This window comes from Orcinus orca, chromosome 9 (assembly GCF_937001465.1).
Source record: "Orcinus orca chromosome 9, mOrcOrc1.1, whole genome shotgun sequence".
In the NCBI taxonomy this organism is placed as follows: domain Eukaryota; kingdom Metazoa; phylum Chordata; class Mammalia; order Artiodactyla; family Delphinidae; genus Orcinus; species Orcinus orca.
In genome coordinates this window covers 90,580,196-90,597,432 of record NC_064567.1, presented here as the reverse complement: position 1 = coordinate 90,597,432, position 17,237 = coordinate 90,580,196, and the positions used below count along the sequence as shown (strand labels likewise).

General features: G+C 42.4%; 1 protein-coding gene across 21 annotated transcripts in view; it reads left to right on the top strand.

The window, feature by feature from the left end:
- The window catches only part of NRCAM (neuronal cell adhesion molecule), a 495,304-nt gene that overhangs the window by 55,300 nt on the left and 422,767 nt on the right, over positions 1–17,237 (top strand). For all 21 annotated transcript variants that reach the window (XR_007479278.1, XM_033438788.2, XM_004263345.4 and 18 more), the window contains exon 2: positions 12,351–12,489. The gene's annotated coding sequence lies outside the window, so the exon portion shown is untranslated. The remainder of the gene's footprint in view (positions 1–12,350; positions 12,490–17,237) is intronic.

Sequence of the window (17,237 nt, the reverse complement as noted above, 5' to 3'; positions counted from 1 at the left end):
ATAGTCTTGTACTTGAAGATGATAGAATCATTTCTTTAAAAGTATTCTCTTGGGCTTCCCTGGTGGCGCAGTGGTTGAGAGTCCGCCTGCCGATGCAGGGGACACGGGTTCGTGCCCCGGTCCGGGAAGATCCCACATGCCGCGGAGCGGCTGGGCCCGTGAGCTATGGCCGCTGAGCCTGCGCGTCCGGAGCCTGTACTCTGCAACGGGAGAGGCCACAACAGTGAGAGGCCCGTGTACTGCAAAAAAAAAAAAAAAAAAATTCTCTTGCCATTTCATGTCAGTTATATCAACTTAACATCTTATTAGCTCTGGGAAGATTCGTTTTATATTAGATCAATGATTTTTTGGCTTCACATTAGGAGAACTGCTCAAGACCAGTTAAATCAGCATCTCAGGTGTGAGTTTGGGGTACCTGGGGTCTTAATTTTTTAACAGCTTTATTGAGGTCCAATTCACCTACAATAAACTGCACATATTTACAATGAACGACCTGATCAGTTTTAACATATGTGTGCACCTGTGAAACCACAGCCACAGTCACGGTAGTGAACACATCATCTGTGGATTCCTAAGTGCCAGGGGGTGGAGAACTACTACAGATGAGACTCAGAATCGTGAGCTGTTACAGCTGTTCTCGTCTAGTATTTAATACTAGTAACACCAATGAAAATAGTTACAAGTTCACAACCTAGCCCTTTGTTTCTCTTGAGGCATAATATGTCTCTTTTTGAGGCCTAATCTGACCATGTGAAGACAAGAAGAAACATTATCATTTTTATGTCAGATTAACAGTGTTTCCCCTAAAATTTCTTTCCATCCCACGAAGGACTGTCTCCACACATAGTCAGGGATTGGGGACCGATGTGTCCGCCTTTCCTGCTCTGATATGTTCATTGGAAAAGTCAAGCTTTTAATAATAACCTAAGAGTCAGCCAGTGTCTCTGATCATATGTAATTGAGCAGACCACCCACCCATTGCCAAACTGCAGATGTATCGAAAATCTGGCCAGAGCAGGGCTGTGATGGGGACAGTGGGAGCCGGGTGGGAACGTGGGCTGCTGCTTCTCTGAGCCCGCACCCAACCTGAAACCCTCTCAGTTCAGTTGATCACAAATCCTGATGAAGGAAATGGAACTTTTAATAATGCTCCACATATCAACGGTAAGAGTTTTACTGATTGTTTTTCAGCCAGTGCTCGTAAAATAGTATCTCTTTAGAAAATGATATAAAAAAGTCAACCAAATGGAAGAGCAGTAATGGCCAATATTTGGAAATAGGTTAAATGAAAATGATTTCTTTATATGCTAGAATATCATGCAGACATTAAATGATTTTGTAGAATATGTTCATTTTGTATTATTAAGTTAGAACAGCAGGTTACTAAATCAGTGCGTCCTGTATGATTCCACTTCTAATTTGAAAAATGTGTATGCACACACACATGCATTAGGAAAAATAAAACACTTGGAAGACATACACCAAAACATTGCCACTTTTTTATTTCTGGGGTGGGAGATAACATTTGGTTTTAATATTTTAAAACTTTTCATATTTTGGAAAATGAAAAGACATTTTTAATTAGAAAAACATATTATTAAAAGCACCTGCAGAAGTTCTCCCCAAATAAAATAAAACCTTGTCTAAAACAATCCAGTCAAAATGAGGGGCAAAAATAAACACCGTTAGCGTCCCAGCTTGGAAGTGGGGTGCGTTCCCACGTAGGCGGGCACTCACTCCATGTTTGTTAAGCGATTTGCATAAATGACTGGCGTTAAGCAAAATAAATAAAGCCCTGGTCAAGTTGGAACGAGTTCAGTTGCATCTCACAGTCACCCAAGCAGATTTGTTTGATTTGTTCTATTAAATTCAAGTTCAAGGTTGCAAAACGTGTATTACTGTTGAGGCGTGTGGGCATTTCCTTTCATTTCGACTGACTCCAACTATTGTTTAGAAAGAGGGCGGGGCAGTATGCAAATTAGCAGGTTTCTGCATATGGGCTTGTCCCATTGGTTCTAGAAAATTCATTTCCCGAGGTGCTTCAGCCTGAGGAGTGTTCTCTCCAACAAGGGAGGAGACATGAAATGAGTGCACCCACCACTTAGATGGATGTAAAGTGGCTGCAGTGTGATAGCAAGTCCCCGCCTCCCAGTGCGTGTCCCTGCGCGCTGCCCTTGGCCTTGGCACTGTCCACTGCTTTTGCCACTTGCAGCTTCATTCTCTCTCCGTTTCTCCTAATTACATTTCTCCTCAGCCTATAAATGACCTCAAATCTCCTCTGGCCAAAACCCACTTCTCATCTCTGCTGCTCCCTAGAGGTACCATTCTGTTCCTCCCTCTCTTTCACTGCCAGCTTCTCAATGAGGTTGTCAGTATTTACTGCCTGATCCCAGCCAGGAGAACATTTTTCTTCCTCTGAACGCCCCAGGCACTTGACCTGCCCTTCACAGTATTCCTGTCAGCCACACACATCCCCAGCACTGCACCAGGTATATTCCTGCCTTTGACACGGTCCTCCCTCCACCTCTGAATTCCTAGGAACACAGCAGGCCCTATGGGGACTGATTTCTGAGACTTCTGGGCATCTCTAATTTGAAGAGTATACTTCAGTAAATTTAAAAAAAAATTTTTTTTTTTTTTTTTGGCAGTACGTGGGCCTCTCACTGTTGTGGCCTCTCCCATTGCGGAGCACAGGCTCCGGACGTGCAGGCTCAGCGGCCATAGCTCACGGGCCCAGCCGTTCCGCGGCATGTGGGATCCTCCCAGACCAGGGCACAAACCCGTGTCCCCTGCATCGGCAGGCCGACTCTCAACCACTGCGCCACCAGGGAAGCCCTTTTTTTAAAAAGAGTGTAGACAAACAGCTCATACAACTCAATAAGGAAAAACCAAACAACTCAATCAAAAAATGGGCAGAAGACCTAAATAGACATTTCTCCAAAGAAGATATACAGATGGCCAGTAGGCACATGAAAAGATGCTCAACATCGCTAATTATTAGAGAAATGCAGATCAAGACTACAATGAAATATCACCTCACATCAGTCAGAATGGCCATCATTAAAATGTTCACAAACAATAAATGCTGGAGAGGGTGTGGAGAAAAGGGAACCCTCCTGCACTGTTGGTGGGAATGTAAATTGGTGCAGCCACTGTGGAAAACAGTTTGGAGGTTCCTCAAAAAAGTAAAAGTAGAGTTGCCGTATGATCCAGCAATCCCACTCCTGGGCAAAAATGGACAAAACTATAATTCAAAAAGATACATGCACCCCTATGTTCATAGCAGCACTATTTACAATATCTAAGACATGGAAGTGACCTAAATGTCCATCGACAGCTAAATGGATAAAGAAGATGTGGTACATACATACAATGGAATACTACTCAACCATGAAAAAGAATGAAATAATGCCATTTGCAGCAGCATGGATGAACCTAGAGATGATCATACTAAGTGAAGTAAGTCAGAAAGAGCAAGACAAATATCATAGTATATCATTTATATGTGGAATCTAAAATATGACGCAAATGAGCTTGTCTATGAAACAAACAGATTCACAGACATAGAGAACAGACTTGTGGTTGCCAAGGGGGAGGGGAGGTGGAGGAGGGACGGAGTGGGAGTTTGGTGTTAGCAGATGCAAACTATCATATATGGAATGGATAGACAACAAGGTCCTACTGTATAGCACAGGGAACTATATTCAATATCCTGTGATAAACCATAATGCAAAAGAATATATATGTATATGTATAACTGAATTACTTCTCTGTACACCACAAACTAACACAACACTGTAAATCAACTATACTTCAATAAAATAAATTAAAAAAATAAATCCAAGGGACTTCCCTGGTGGCACAGTGGTTAAGAATACACCTGCCAATGTAGGGGACATGGGTTTGAGCCCTGGTCCGGGAAGATACCACATGCCGCAGAGCAACTAAGCCCATGCTCCACAACTACTGAGCCTGCGCTTAGAGCTTGTGAGCCACAACTACTGAGCCCACGTGCTACAACTATTGAAGCCCGCGCGCCTAGAGCCTGTGCTCCACAAGAGAAACCACCACAATGAGAAGCCCACGCACCATAATGAAGAGCAGTCCCCGCTCACCGCAACTAGAGAAAGCCCGCGCGCAGCAACGAAGACCCAACGCAGCCAAAAATAAATAAATAAATTTTAAAAAATAAATAAATTCAACAGTATAGAAATGTTTGTAGAGGCTCCTGGCTTTTTCTGTGGAAGAATTTCCCCCAGGAAATTCTTCCAGGGCACAGGAAGAAGTGCCCTGTGGTTTCTTTTTTGCATAAATCTCACATCTAAAGTGAACTACCTCTCCAACATTAACTAGTTTACTCTCTCACCTAGTGTCTTCCCCTCCTCACAAAGCTTTTGTTTATTTGTTTGCTTGTTCAATAACTTCAGCAGAAATAGAAGAGGCATGCCACTGCACAGAGTCACACAGTCCGGGTGCAATCCCATCTCTGACATGGACAAACTCTCTGACTTTGGGGTGCATTACTGGTCTTCTCTGGGCCTCAATATGCCCATGTAGAAAGTTGCTATGACAACGGCCACCTTATGGGATTATTTATAGGCTTAAGAGAAGTACTGTCTGGGAGGCCCTTAGCCCACATCTGGCCCTCACTCACATGTCAGAAGTCACTCACATGTCAAAAGAAGGCTGAAGCACTTCTTTCTTACTGGCTTCTTTCTTACTGGCTCCCTCCTTTCCTACCTGAGCACGGTGGTTCCCACTGAGGTGTGAGTGCCGAGCCACGGCAGCTTTGTGTGATGCAAACTGGTGTCCCAGCAAACTGTCAGAGCACGAGCCTCCCAGGCAGTCACTGTAAAGTCACCAAGCACAAACAGAAGGTCACGGATGCCAAGGGTCTCTTCTTCCTGCTTTGCTCAAGCGGTGTGATCTGTCCAAAGAATCTGAAATAACAGAAAATATACATAGTGAGTATTCAAGAAGCAGATGGTAATCACGTGCTAGAAGCTGTCTGCGCCCGCAGATCCCTCGCACGACCGTAGCCGTGGTGGAGGGAGGGGGAGCGTCACACTTCTTTTCTTGGATTTGCCATCTTTTTCTCATCTCTGATGCCAGTGTCTTCTCACAGGATTTACAAGAGAAGAAAAGTCTCACTGTTCTGGAAATGCTAGAAAACGTTCCAGAACTTTCTTAGCATCCTTCCTAGCAACAGATCCAATGACTTTCTCCACACTTCTTCTGGGTGGCACTGTTCTGGTGTTTATCACTTTCTGTCACCGACTGGCCCTGCAGACTCGGGCCATGACTCCACTTTCTGTGCCTAGTTTTCCCCTCTGGGGAGAATAAGATTGCCCACCTCGTAACGTTATTATGAAGATCAAATATCTACCAGCCAGTTACAGACATACCCAGTGTGGAATAAGCATGCAATGTATGTTGCTTACGTAGTCATTTTATCCGCGTAAGCCATGATCGCACCTGTGAGTTGGTGGAAGTAACGCGACTCAGAATCACACAGCTTGCTTCTGGAGTCCTGGCTTTGCCGCTTACTGGCTGGGATGAATCACTGAGAAGTCACCTGCTCTTAGTTTATTTTTATCTGTAAAATGTCAGGCAGCATACTTATTTTTCTGTATTAAGCGAGATTACTTCTGTGGAAAATAAACCACCGAGTGCCATACAACCCAAGGTGGTATTATGGCCTCTCATCTCTGTCCTTGAGCAGAAGCTGGCTAGTCTCAAGTCACCTTTGCGTTTCTTGTGGCTCCCAGGGCTTACCTGGCCCCTGGTGGACCTTGACAGTGATTGTCAAGTGAACAGTTTAACAATTCAACACATCTGAGGAAAAAAAGCAGCACACCAAGAGGGCCTCTGCCTGGTCAACAGAGATGACATGAAATGTACACATACACTCATGCTTTCTTGAAGACGGGTCCATCAGGCCCTCCCCATGAAGCTTTCTAGTGTTCCTTTATGCAGAGTCGGCCCTGGGAGGACCAGAAGTATCCAGTTGGAGCCATGAGGATGGGTTTGATTGCTCTAGGCAGGCATGCTGACCACCATGAGAAACTACAGCTTGAAAGCCTGACAGTCATGGTGGAGACAGAAAAAACTAAGGAAAGCCGACACAAGAACTTTAAAAGCCCTTTAGTGTGAGATTGTTTTTTAAATAGATCTCTTTATTGGAGTATAATTGATTCACAGTACTGTGTTAGTTTCTGTTGTACAACAGAGTGAATCAGCCGTATGCATACACATGTCCCCATGTCCCCTCCCTCTTGAGCCTCCCTCCCACCCTCCCTATCCCAGCCCTCTAGGTCATCGCAAAGCACTGAACTGATCTCCCTGTGCTATGCTGCTGCTTCCCACTAGCTCTCTGTCTTACATTCGGTAGTGTATATATGTTGATGCTACTCTCACTTCGCTCCAGCTTCCCCCTCCCACCCTGTGTCCTCAAGTCCGTTCTCTATGTCTACCTCTTTATTCCTGCCCTGCAACTGGGTTCATCAGTACCATTTTTTTCTTTTTTTAGATTCATTTTTTAGATTTCTTTTTTTAGATTTTTCTTATTTTCAGAATACTGTTAGCATACAGTATTTGTTTTTCTCTTTTTGACTTCACTCTGTATGACAGACTCTAGGTCCATCCACCTCACTACAAATAACTCAATTTCATTTCTTTTTATGGCTGAGTACTATTCCATTGTATACACATGCCGCATCTTCTTTATCCATTCATCTGTTGATGGACATTTAGGTTGGTTCCATGTCCTGGCTATTGTAAATAGTGCTACAGTGAACATTGTGGTACATGTCTCTCTTTTTTTTTTTTTGCTGTACGTGGACCTCTCACTGCTGTGGCCTCTCCCGTTGCGGAGCACAGGCTCCGGACGCGCAGGCTCAGCAGCCATGGCTCACGGGCCTAGCCGCTCCGTGGCATGTGGGATCCTCTCGGACCAGGGCACGAACCCGCGTCCCCTGCATCGGCAGGCAGACTCTCAACCACTGCGCCACCAGGGAAGCCCCCATTTGTTTATTTTTGTTTTTATTTCCATTACTCTAGGAGGTGGGTCAAAAAAGATCTTTCTGTGGTTTATGTCATAGAGTGTTCTGCCTATGTTTTCCTCTAAGAGTTTTATAGTGTCTGGCCTTGCATTTAGGTCTTTAATCCATTTTGAGTTTATTTTTGTGTGTGGTGTTAGGGAGTGTTCTAATTTCATTCCTTTACATGTAGTTGTCCAGTTTTCCCAGCACCACTTATTGAAGAGGCTGTCTTTTCTCCATTGTATGTTCTTGCCTCCTTTGTAGTAAATTAGGTGCCCAGATGTGTGTGGGATTTTTTTTACTGTAAAGAGAAATCCCATGTGACTGACTGAAAGCAAAGTTAGACAAAGCAGTTGAGATCTTTGGAGAACAATTTCACTTTGACAGGGGTATACCAGATACCTAAAATGACAGCTTCTGCTGATTTTCATGATTGCCTCAGGGAAGGATGAGGCAAGCTTGGCTCTGTTTTCACAGTATGTTTCTCAAATATAACTTCTTGGTCTGCTGCACGGGTAATTACTCTATAACCACAAAGTTCAAGTTGCCAATTATCTCAAGTGTGGCCTAATTTTCCCCAATGATGCTAAAGCCTAGTTCTTCTGGGTTTTGCAGTCTCTACCAAGTACATGTTAAAACCTTTATCCAGCAAAATGAACAGCTTGGTCGTGTCAGTTTATGTAACTATTTATATCTTCAGGATGATTTGCAGTCAGTTTGGAGAATTGGTAATTATTAATTTTAAAGAGTGACCTCGAGACTAAAATAAATTCATTTTAATTTATTAACAGTTTGGTTTTCACTGTTTTTTATACCACCGTGGGCTCTGTGAAATAGTGTCCAATTCCGTATCGTGTCATAGCATGATCATCATTCTAAATGGCATGCTGGTCTCATCTGTGGATGACACGGAGGTGAAAGCCGTAACGTATTTTGGAAGGGCAGAATTGAGACGTCAGATGTTTTTGGCAAGTTGTAATGATGAACTCCATTCTAAAAAGGTGACATAGGGGACTTCTCTGATGATCCAGTGGGTAAGACTCTGTGCTGCCAATGCAGGGGGTGCGGGTTCAATCCCTGGTTGGTGAACTAAGTTCCCACATCCCGTGTGGCATGGCCAAAAAAGTAAAAACAAACGAACAAAAAACCCCTCCAGTGTAAGAAGAAAAGGTGAAATATTAATGGGGTGCAAGTAAAGGCTTCTCTTGGTTCTAACAAAAATACCTACAAAAAATAATGGAGATATTGTCAACCTGATATGCAGCTATAAGAATGGCTGGTGAATGAGGCACCCCAGTATTAGTCCATAAGTATTGGGCATTTGGGGCTGCAGAGAACAGGGCACCTTTAAGAGGAGGGACCGATATCTGTCTGGATATGGGAAGTGGGACGTTATCAGGGTTGGAGTCTACTGCAGGGAATGAGTCTTGTCTCTTGTCGTCTCTCTGCTGGCCTTTCTGCTCACCTTTGCATATTCAATAGGTTCTCTTCTGACTCCCAATATCCACTCCAGATCCCAGAGCGAGTTAATTTGATTATCTTCTCTTTTCTAGGGCAGAGACCTTGGCGCAAAGCGACCTCATCTGTCATCCACCAGCCTCTGTGGATGCCCTTGAGGCAGGTCCTTACCCCTGGTCCTATCAGTTGCCACCTCTGCTAAAACAGCAGGTGATCCCTGCTTTTCTGAACAGTGATGAGCTGAGGTTGGGGAAGTTTACACTAGGACGTGAATCTGGATCTGTCCAAGGGCCAGAACTGGGACCGAGGAGTGAAAGCTACAGAGGAAGAGAGTCGACTCCATACAGAGTTCCCTGAAAATGGAATAGGCTGTAGGCAGATAGATGGTTGGATATACCTTCCAGGCCCCTTCCAATTCGCAAAATTGTGTTTTCATTTTTATCGTCACTCTTTTATTTCTTCCCAGAAGTGTATAGTGAAAACCAACTTGTCACGTTATTTTTTAACTGAGCTATGAAGATGATTTTGCCACAGTGTAATTAGGATCTGCCTAAGGTCAGAAGCAGTAATGCTTTTGCATTAGCCTCTTAAATAAAACATGTTTAATATGTGGAATATTCGTAAATTAGATTTTATTATAGCCAATAATGGTGCTGTTTAAAGAAAGGAAATCATTTACATAATGTAAATGTACTGGGCCAGCAAACTGCAACAAAGATACTTCTCTGAGATTTTGAAGATGAGTATAAGAATGTTTCATACATTTTTTTCCTAAGGAATTGTAAACGATGTTCCAGAGATTTAAGTTAAGCTTTTAAATTCACATGTCATGATGGACTGAATCATTTAGGACGGATTTCAGTGGTGACTCTTCTGACAGTTGTCTGAGCTGAAGTCCCCAAAATAGTGGCATTAAATCTCACCATTCAGCTTCTACTAATTTGGAAAAGACAGAGAGAGAGAGAGAGAGAGAGAGAGAGTGTGTGTGTGTGTGTGTGTGTGTGTGTGTGTGTGTGTAGGGAGAAGAAAAATCATTCCGTACAATGTTCATCCTTTCCCAAACAACAGAAACTAGTTATTTAATCGGAGAAAATCTGAAAGCACTGAGAAGACTCCAGGGTGCTTCTGTTTCCATTTTCTAGTGTGAGAATGCCTTGTGACAAAGAGAAGATAGGGCAGATACAGGGCACAGTAGCCTTGCTTCCAGCTGCCTGTTTACTGCATTCCCTGGAGGCAGTACGTGGTTGGGGGAGAGAACAGCTTTGTTACAATTCCAGTTCCACCATTTTGGAGAGAAGACAAAGCACTCTCAGCTTCAGTTTCCTCATTTATAAATTGGGGATAATAATCGTACTTAGGTCAGAGAGTTCTTGTGAGGATTAAAGCACTTAGCACCATGTAGGGTCATACAAATTGCTCAGTAATTTAGCTCCTAGGATTATTTTTATCTTCATTAGTCCATAAGGGGTGGGAACCCTGAGGTTATGCTCTCCTGTGCCTAGCAAGTCAGTAGCATCAGGCCCTCGTCAACAGTGTGGCCCCATGTGGTCCTGTCATACCCAGCCCAGCCCGAAATAGGGTCGGGCCCCAGCTCAGGGTCTGCGTTTATCCTCCCTGGAAACTTGATTCCATCCCCGTGTTGCTGCTTCCCTTGGACCTTGCCGAAGTCAGTATACCTCTCAGAGCCCTAGTTCCCTCCTCTCGAAAATTGGGGAACTATTCATTTATTTATGTATTTATCTTTTTAAAAAAATGTTTTATTGGAGTATAGTTGATTTACAGTGTCGTGTTAGTTTCAGGTGTACAGCAAAGTGAATCAGTCACACACATACATAGATCCACTCTTTTTTGGATTCTTTTCCCATATAGGTCATTACAGAGTATTGAGTAGAGTTCCCTGTGCTATACAGTAGGTCTTTATTACTTATCTATTTTATACATAGTAGTGTGTATATGTCCATCCCAATCTCCCAATTTATCCTTCCCGCCCTTACCCCCTGGTAACCATAAGTTTGTTTTCTATTTCTGTTTTGTAGGTAAGTTCATTTGTACGCTGTTTTTAGATTCCACATATAAGCGATATATGATATTTGTCTTTGACTTAGTTCACTTAATATGATAATCTCTAGGTCCATCCATGTTGTTGCAAATAGCATTATTTCATTTTTAATGCCTGAGTAATATTCCATTGTGTGTCTGCCTACCTATCTATGTATTTATCTATCTGTACCACATCTTCTTTATCCATTCATCTATCAGTGGACACTTAGGTTGCTTCCATGTCTTAACAGGCACATGAAAAAATGCTCAACGTTGCTAATTATTAGAGAAATGCAAGTCAAAACTGCAGTGAGGTATCACCTCACACTGGTCAGCATGGCCATCATTAAAAAGTCTGCAAATAAATGCTGGAGAGGGTGTGGAGAAAAGGGAGCCCTATGGAAAACAGTATGGAGATTCCTCAAAAAACTAAAAATAGAGTTACCATATGATCCAGCAATCCCACTCCTGGGCATATATCTGGAGAAAACCATAATTCGAAAGGGGGAACTTTAATTTTTTAGGGTTCGAAAATTTTGGATACTATTAATTTAAACCGTATTTGTTTTAAAAGCAAATTGAGTGATCAGGTTCAAATTGTGTAGAGAAGACAGAACTCTTAGCTCTGAATGAGTCATCAAAGAATGTCTCTGACTTTCTCTCCTTTGAAAAAAATGCCTGTGCTTCGGTTCCATCTTACCTGATCTTCTGATGTAATTGGTCAGGGATTTCTTTGGCTGCATGGGGCCGAGTCACTGATTTGGGCCTCTCACTGTTGTGGCCTCTCCTGCTGCGGAGCACAGGCTCCGGACGCACAGGCTCAGCGGCCACGGCTCACGGGCCCAGCCGCTCCGCAGCATGTGGGATCTTCCCGGACCGTGGCACGAACCCGTGTCCCCTGCATTGGCAGGCGGACTCTCAACCACTGCGCCACCAGGGAAGCCCCACTGATATTTTTTAAAAAGCTCTCCTGGTGGTGCAAAGGTGCCCACAAGGTTGAGAAGCACTTAGCAAGCCTGAGGTCAGACTATGAATGGGAAAGGCAGGTCTAGACTTCCTGCTTTCCTCGTTTCTCCCTGTATACCGCCCCCAAGTTCTGGTTTAAAAGAGGTCTTCTGAACAATTTTTTTCTGTGATTTTTTTTTCACTCTTTCTCATAAAAATGAGGTATTAAATAAACACACTATTCAAACACTATTAGTTGGCTTCCGTTTAATTAAAGTTTCGTTCTGTGCTCTTCTACCGTAACCTTTTGCTTGTTTTCTTACGATGATGTGTTCTGAAACCTTCATTCTCAGATGCTTTCTTTTCTCAGCACCTTCAAAGCCACCTCTGAAATGTAATTGCATAGCTGCGCTCCTCACTGAGATCGTCAGCCTTCGTCAAATACTTCGTTCTTCATTTTTGTTCTTTTCAATCTGTATTAGATTCTCCCCAGCTGCGGCCTGTTTGTTGCTGTGATTGTGAAGCACATGAAGTATTCGAGTAAAATAAGATCAAGTGCCTTTTTTCCCTCTTTGATTTGTGTGCGCAGTTGTTTGCTATTTAGGGGTCATTCAGACTACTATCCTGTACCAAAATGTAACTGGAATTGTGTTACCTTTTTTCATTACCTGTTGCAATGAAATTGCCTAAAGTTTCTTAGACATTGATGTCTGTAACTACAGTAAGGCTTGGTTAAAATTCATCATGGACTTGAATACGTATGAAGTTCCCCTTGTCAGTTTCAGTAGGATAGTTGAACGAAATCTCAGCTTAATAGAATTAGCTAACCCAAAACAGTTTACACTGTTCTGTTTTTTTCCTTTTCAGAAATCTTCGTGATATTCCACACCTGTGTGCTGAAGACTTTGACCAAAGCTGCTGTAGCGAATTGGCATTCCGGGAAAAGGGCGGCTTCCAAAATCAGGGAAACTTTCAGGAGACTCCAGGCCCAGTGGATCTTCTGAAGGTAAGAGTGAAACAGTTTTCTCTTTGTCTTTAGAAGTCTAAATGAGCTGTTCTGTCTTCCGAGATCTGCTTCTTGGAAAAGAGTGAATAAGGGAATAGGTTATTGATAATTCTTGGTAAAGAATTGAGAGTTTTTGTTTTGCAGGAGTTTTTTTTTTTTTTAGTAGTGGTGAAGGAAATCAATTGGCTATTTTGACTGAACAGGAATTTATTTAAAGTTTGGAGCTGTGAAATGAAGATCTGTGAAGACCTACTTGAACACACACACACACACACACACACACACACACACACACACACACACACCCCCCTTAAAAAAATTAGTAATGTTTCTTCTCCCAGAGAAATTTCTTATGCATTTAGGGTCTCCCTCAGCCTTCATTTCTGCCTTACCCTGCCTTCTAGAATTGTTTTAAGAATCAAACAGTATAACTTATGTGAAAGCACTTTGTAAACCATGATGTATTATTTGCATAAGTAAGAAAAACAATTACTATTTCCGAACATTTATAACCCTCCAAAATACCCTCATACGCTGCAATCTGTTTTCCTCTGTAGTTTGGTTCATTTTTATTTCGATTCAGTAAACTTTGCTAGGATCTCAAAAAGCAAAGGTGATAAGTCCTACCGTTCAAGGAATATCTGTAAGTTGCAGAGATAAATGCATAAATAAATGTGACCAACTCCAATATGATATAAATATATCGAGAGTACACTAAGGAACGGAAATGGAAAAGGCGTCAAATGCAGCCTGGGGCTGGAAGATTGTGTGTGTAAATGCAGGCTTCCTAGAGAAGGTGACCCCTCAAATGGCCCTTGAAAGATGAATAGGAGTTAGCCTGGTAAAGAGCAGGGTGGGGTCGAGGAGGGCATTGCAGGCAGGGGCGGTGGGATAGGTGTGTGAAACCCACATGTGGAAGTAATACGTTTTCAGGATTGTTGAACCACAGGTATGGGTGTGGGGTGCGTGTGTGTGTGTGTGTGTGTGTGTGTGTGTGTGTGTGTGTAAGCACTGAGGGTTTTTTTAAAAATCGAGGTATGGTTGATTTACAATGTTGTATTAGTTTCTGGTGTACAGCAGTGATATATTCTTTTTCAGATTCTTTTCCATTGTAGTTTATTATAAGATATTGAATATAGTTCCCTGTGCTATACACTAGGACCTTGTTGTTTACCCGTTTTATATATAGTAGTGTGTATCTGATAATTTCCAAACTCGCAATTTATCCCTCCCCACCCACCTTTCCCCTTTGGTAACCATGAGATTGTTTTCTATGTGCGTGAGTCTGTTTCTGTTTTGTAAATAAATTCATTTGTATCATTTTTTTTAGATTCCACAAATAAGTGATATCGTATGATATTTGTCTTTCCTTGTCTGAGTTCACTTAGTATGATAACCTCTAGGTCCATCCATGTTGCTGCAAATGGCATTATTTCATTCTTTTATATGGCTGAGTAGTATTCCCTTGTATATATGTACCACATCTTCTTTATTCATTCATCTGTTGATGGGCATTTAGGTTGCTTCCATGTCCTGGCTATTGTATATGGTGCTGCAATGAACATTGGGGTGCATGTGTCTTTGCGAAGTATGGTTTTCTCTGGATATATGCGAGGAGTGGGAATGCTGGATCATATGGTAATTGTATTTTTAGTGTTTTAAGGAACCCCATACTGTTTTACATAGTGGCTGCACCAGCAGTGTAAGAGGGTTCCCTTTTCCCCTGAGGGGTTTTAAACTGGCAGTCATTGGCGTTTTAGGTGTGTTACCCTGGAGAAAGTATAGAAAAAGAGTTGCAGGTGAGCCAGATTGAAGGAAGGAAGATCCGTTTTGTAATGATCTGGGGAAGAGATGGAAGGGCTAGAATTAGAGTAGAAGCAGTGAGGAATAGAGAGAGTGAAATTTGAAAGAGCTAGAGTATTCTGGATTTGGTGATAGTTTGGGCATTGGAAGCAAGAACATGTTAGGACTTGGGATTGGCAGGTTTCTGACTTGGGTGACCGAAGCATGATGATGTCATCAAGGGGATTAGGAGGGAAGCGGACTTACTGTTGGAGAGGAGAGGACGTTGAGGTATATTTGGGACATATATATTTCAAAGATAGGTTGAAATATCCACCAGGCAGTTGGAAGTTTAAGTATGGTGGTTAGGGGAGGGTTCAGGGCTAGCAACATTGACTTGGGAGTTACAGGCAATAGTTAAAAATAGGAATTTGATTTTGTACTTAAGCCCTCACTATTATTCATTCTTACACTTAAAACACAACTCATGGGACTTCCCTGGTGGTCCAGTGGTGAAGACTCCATGCTTCCACTGCAGGAGACATGGGTTCGATCTCCGGTCAGGGAACTAAGAATCCCACAGGTTGCGTGGCACGGCCAAACACACACACACACACACACACACACACACACACAACTCACCACATTCTCAATTTTCATTTTATTTTGCCATTACCTATCATATCGTTTGGCCTTATTTTCTTGGCATGATAAATTAGAATTTTTCCTCATGACAAATGTTGTGACCTTCTGAGTTTGATGAAAGGAAATTTCAACCAGTATTTGAAAAACCTTGTAAACCCTAAAATGTGGGAGACTTACAAACGAGTGCCATTCTCCATTTTAATTCACAGTGGTTATAGAAATTATTTAAGAAAAGTGCTTGGCTTTCCGAAGTTTAGTTCGTTTTCTGTATACATCGAGGCTTCTTGTCAATTCCTCACGTTCATTGCTCTGCCCAGGATCTGAGCATTGCTTATGGAAGACTGAGTAGGATCTTTCTCGCATTCTCCAGAGGGCGGGTGCCAGGGTCCCAGCCTTTGGGTCTTCCCGGCATCAACCCAGAATGTCATTAAGGAAGACTGTTGTAACAGAGGCTGCACTGTTTGAGGTCAAGTCTATCCGAGTTAGACTTTTGAAGTACATTATTCAGAGCCTTCTTTGAGGGACTGTCATGGGTAAAAATTTTAAATTCAAATAATACTTACAATAGTGCTATTTTGAGTGAATTTGATTTGATTACCATGGCCTTAATTAATTTACTGATTTTTTTTTTCTCCTTAAGACCTGCTGGAAAATTACAAAATGCCCCTTTTTTCCTCCTTCTAGTTCACTTCTCTACCATCCTTCCAGAAACTTTCAAGATCAGTTAATGTCACTTCCATTTTTATACACAAGACAATTCATCTGAAGCAAAATTAAGTAACTTGCTCAGTGTTGACAGCTGGAGCTGGCGCCCTGGCCTCTTGGAACTCATTCTGTCCTTTCCACTTTAGTATTTTCCTTCTTCTTCCAAATCTTTATTGAACCGTGAGATTACCTATGTGTCTTAAAATAGGAAACTGAATTCAGTAAATCAGTTCACACTGATGGCATATGCTTTGGTTAATCACTCTGTGTTCAACAGATTTTGCTTTACTGTTTTAGGCTCTGGTTAAGGTTTTATTATTTTTTATTTTTGTACCTAAAAGTTTTTTAGCATGGATTTTGTTTTCTGGCGGCCTTTATTTTCTCTGTACTGGTTCCACTGCTAAAAGGAAGGATTGAAAGAGAATCAAAATCACCTATGTTTAAACTCCAATTAAAAAAGGGCTATCATCTCAATGCATTATCAAGTCAATTTTTTCCAAGTAGGTACTTGAAGTACCAATGTGTTAGGCACATTAACTAACACGGCAAACACTGGCCACACAGCCCAGTTTTCTGAAACATCCTATTTTTTTTCCAGTTTTATTTCCCCTTTTTTAATAAGAGATAGCGTTCATACATTAAAAAAGGCACTCCTCATGTATTTTAAAGACAACACTTTTAAGCAGAAGCTATTTCAGTTTGGGTCAAAGACATCGCAAGACCCAGTGAATTTCACGTATAGAAGATGAATCCATGGAAATGCTGAGTTGGTATATCTTAGAATGACGTCACACGAGTGCAAGTTGTAGGTGGTCTGAAGGACAATGCATTATTCTCTGAAATTCACAGAATGGTCAGTCATTGCCGTGAAACCAGTGGGCTGTAAGTCATCAGGGTGCTGGTACACGACGTGATTCACTCTCCTGAGAGCTGCCAGTCACAAAAGGAGTTTCCAGTTGCTTACGTGCAGAGCCCAAGAAATACGTCTCCCCATTTTGGTCTGTCTCTTTTTCTGCCTTCCTGCCTCACTCATAGTCTTTGTGGGATAGACACAGACTAATACGATGTTTTCAAACCAGGAGACCCTTGGCAGTTTGTGTTTATGGAACTAGGAGTGCGGACAGTATATCGTGGATGGGAAACAGGTAAATCACCCTTCGCTTGGTAACGGGTGAGAGCCATGGGGAGACGTTGTCTTGACATGTTTGCCCTCTGCGTAGCTTGGCCACCTTGAGCAGAATGACGACATGAACAGAGATGGACAGGTGTGGAAGCTTCTGTAGACAGTGAACAGAAGAAGGTGTGATGGCTGGGAAAGGGCAAGTCAGCTTTCACCACCATTGTTTGGCTTCGTGGGAGCTCATCTTACTGTGGACAGCAGTATTGGGTGGCTGCTTCCTGCTCAGATTCCAGAATGAGTATTTCACGTACCATTATGCCAGCAAAGCAATGGATAGCGCTTATGTGAGCTTTGGAGTTGCCACTTAAAAGTACTCAGACTTTGAAATATTCAAGACTGCCTTCCTTCTACCCTGTGGGTAGAATACAGAATTTCGCCGGAGGGGGTTGTTTAGGGCAAACTCTTTGAAGGCAAAAGCCATCGGTGAGTTGCCAGG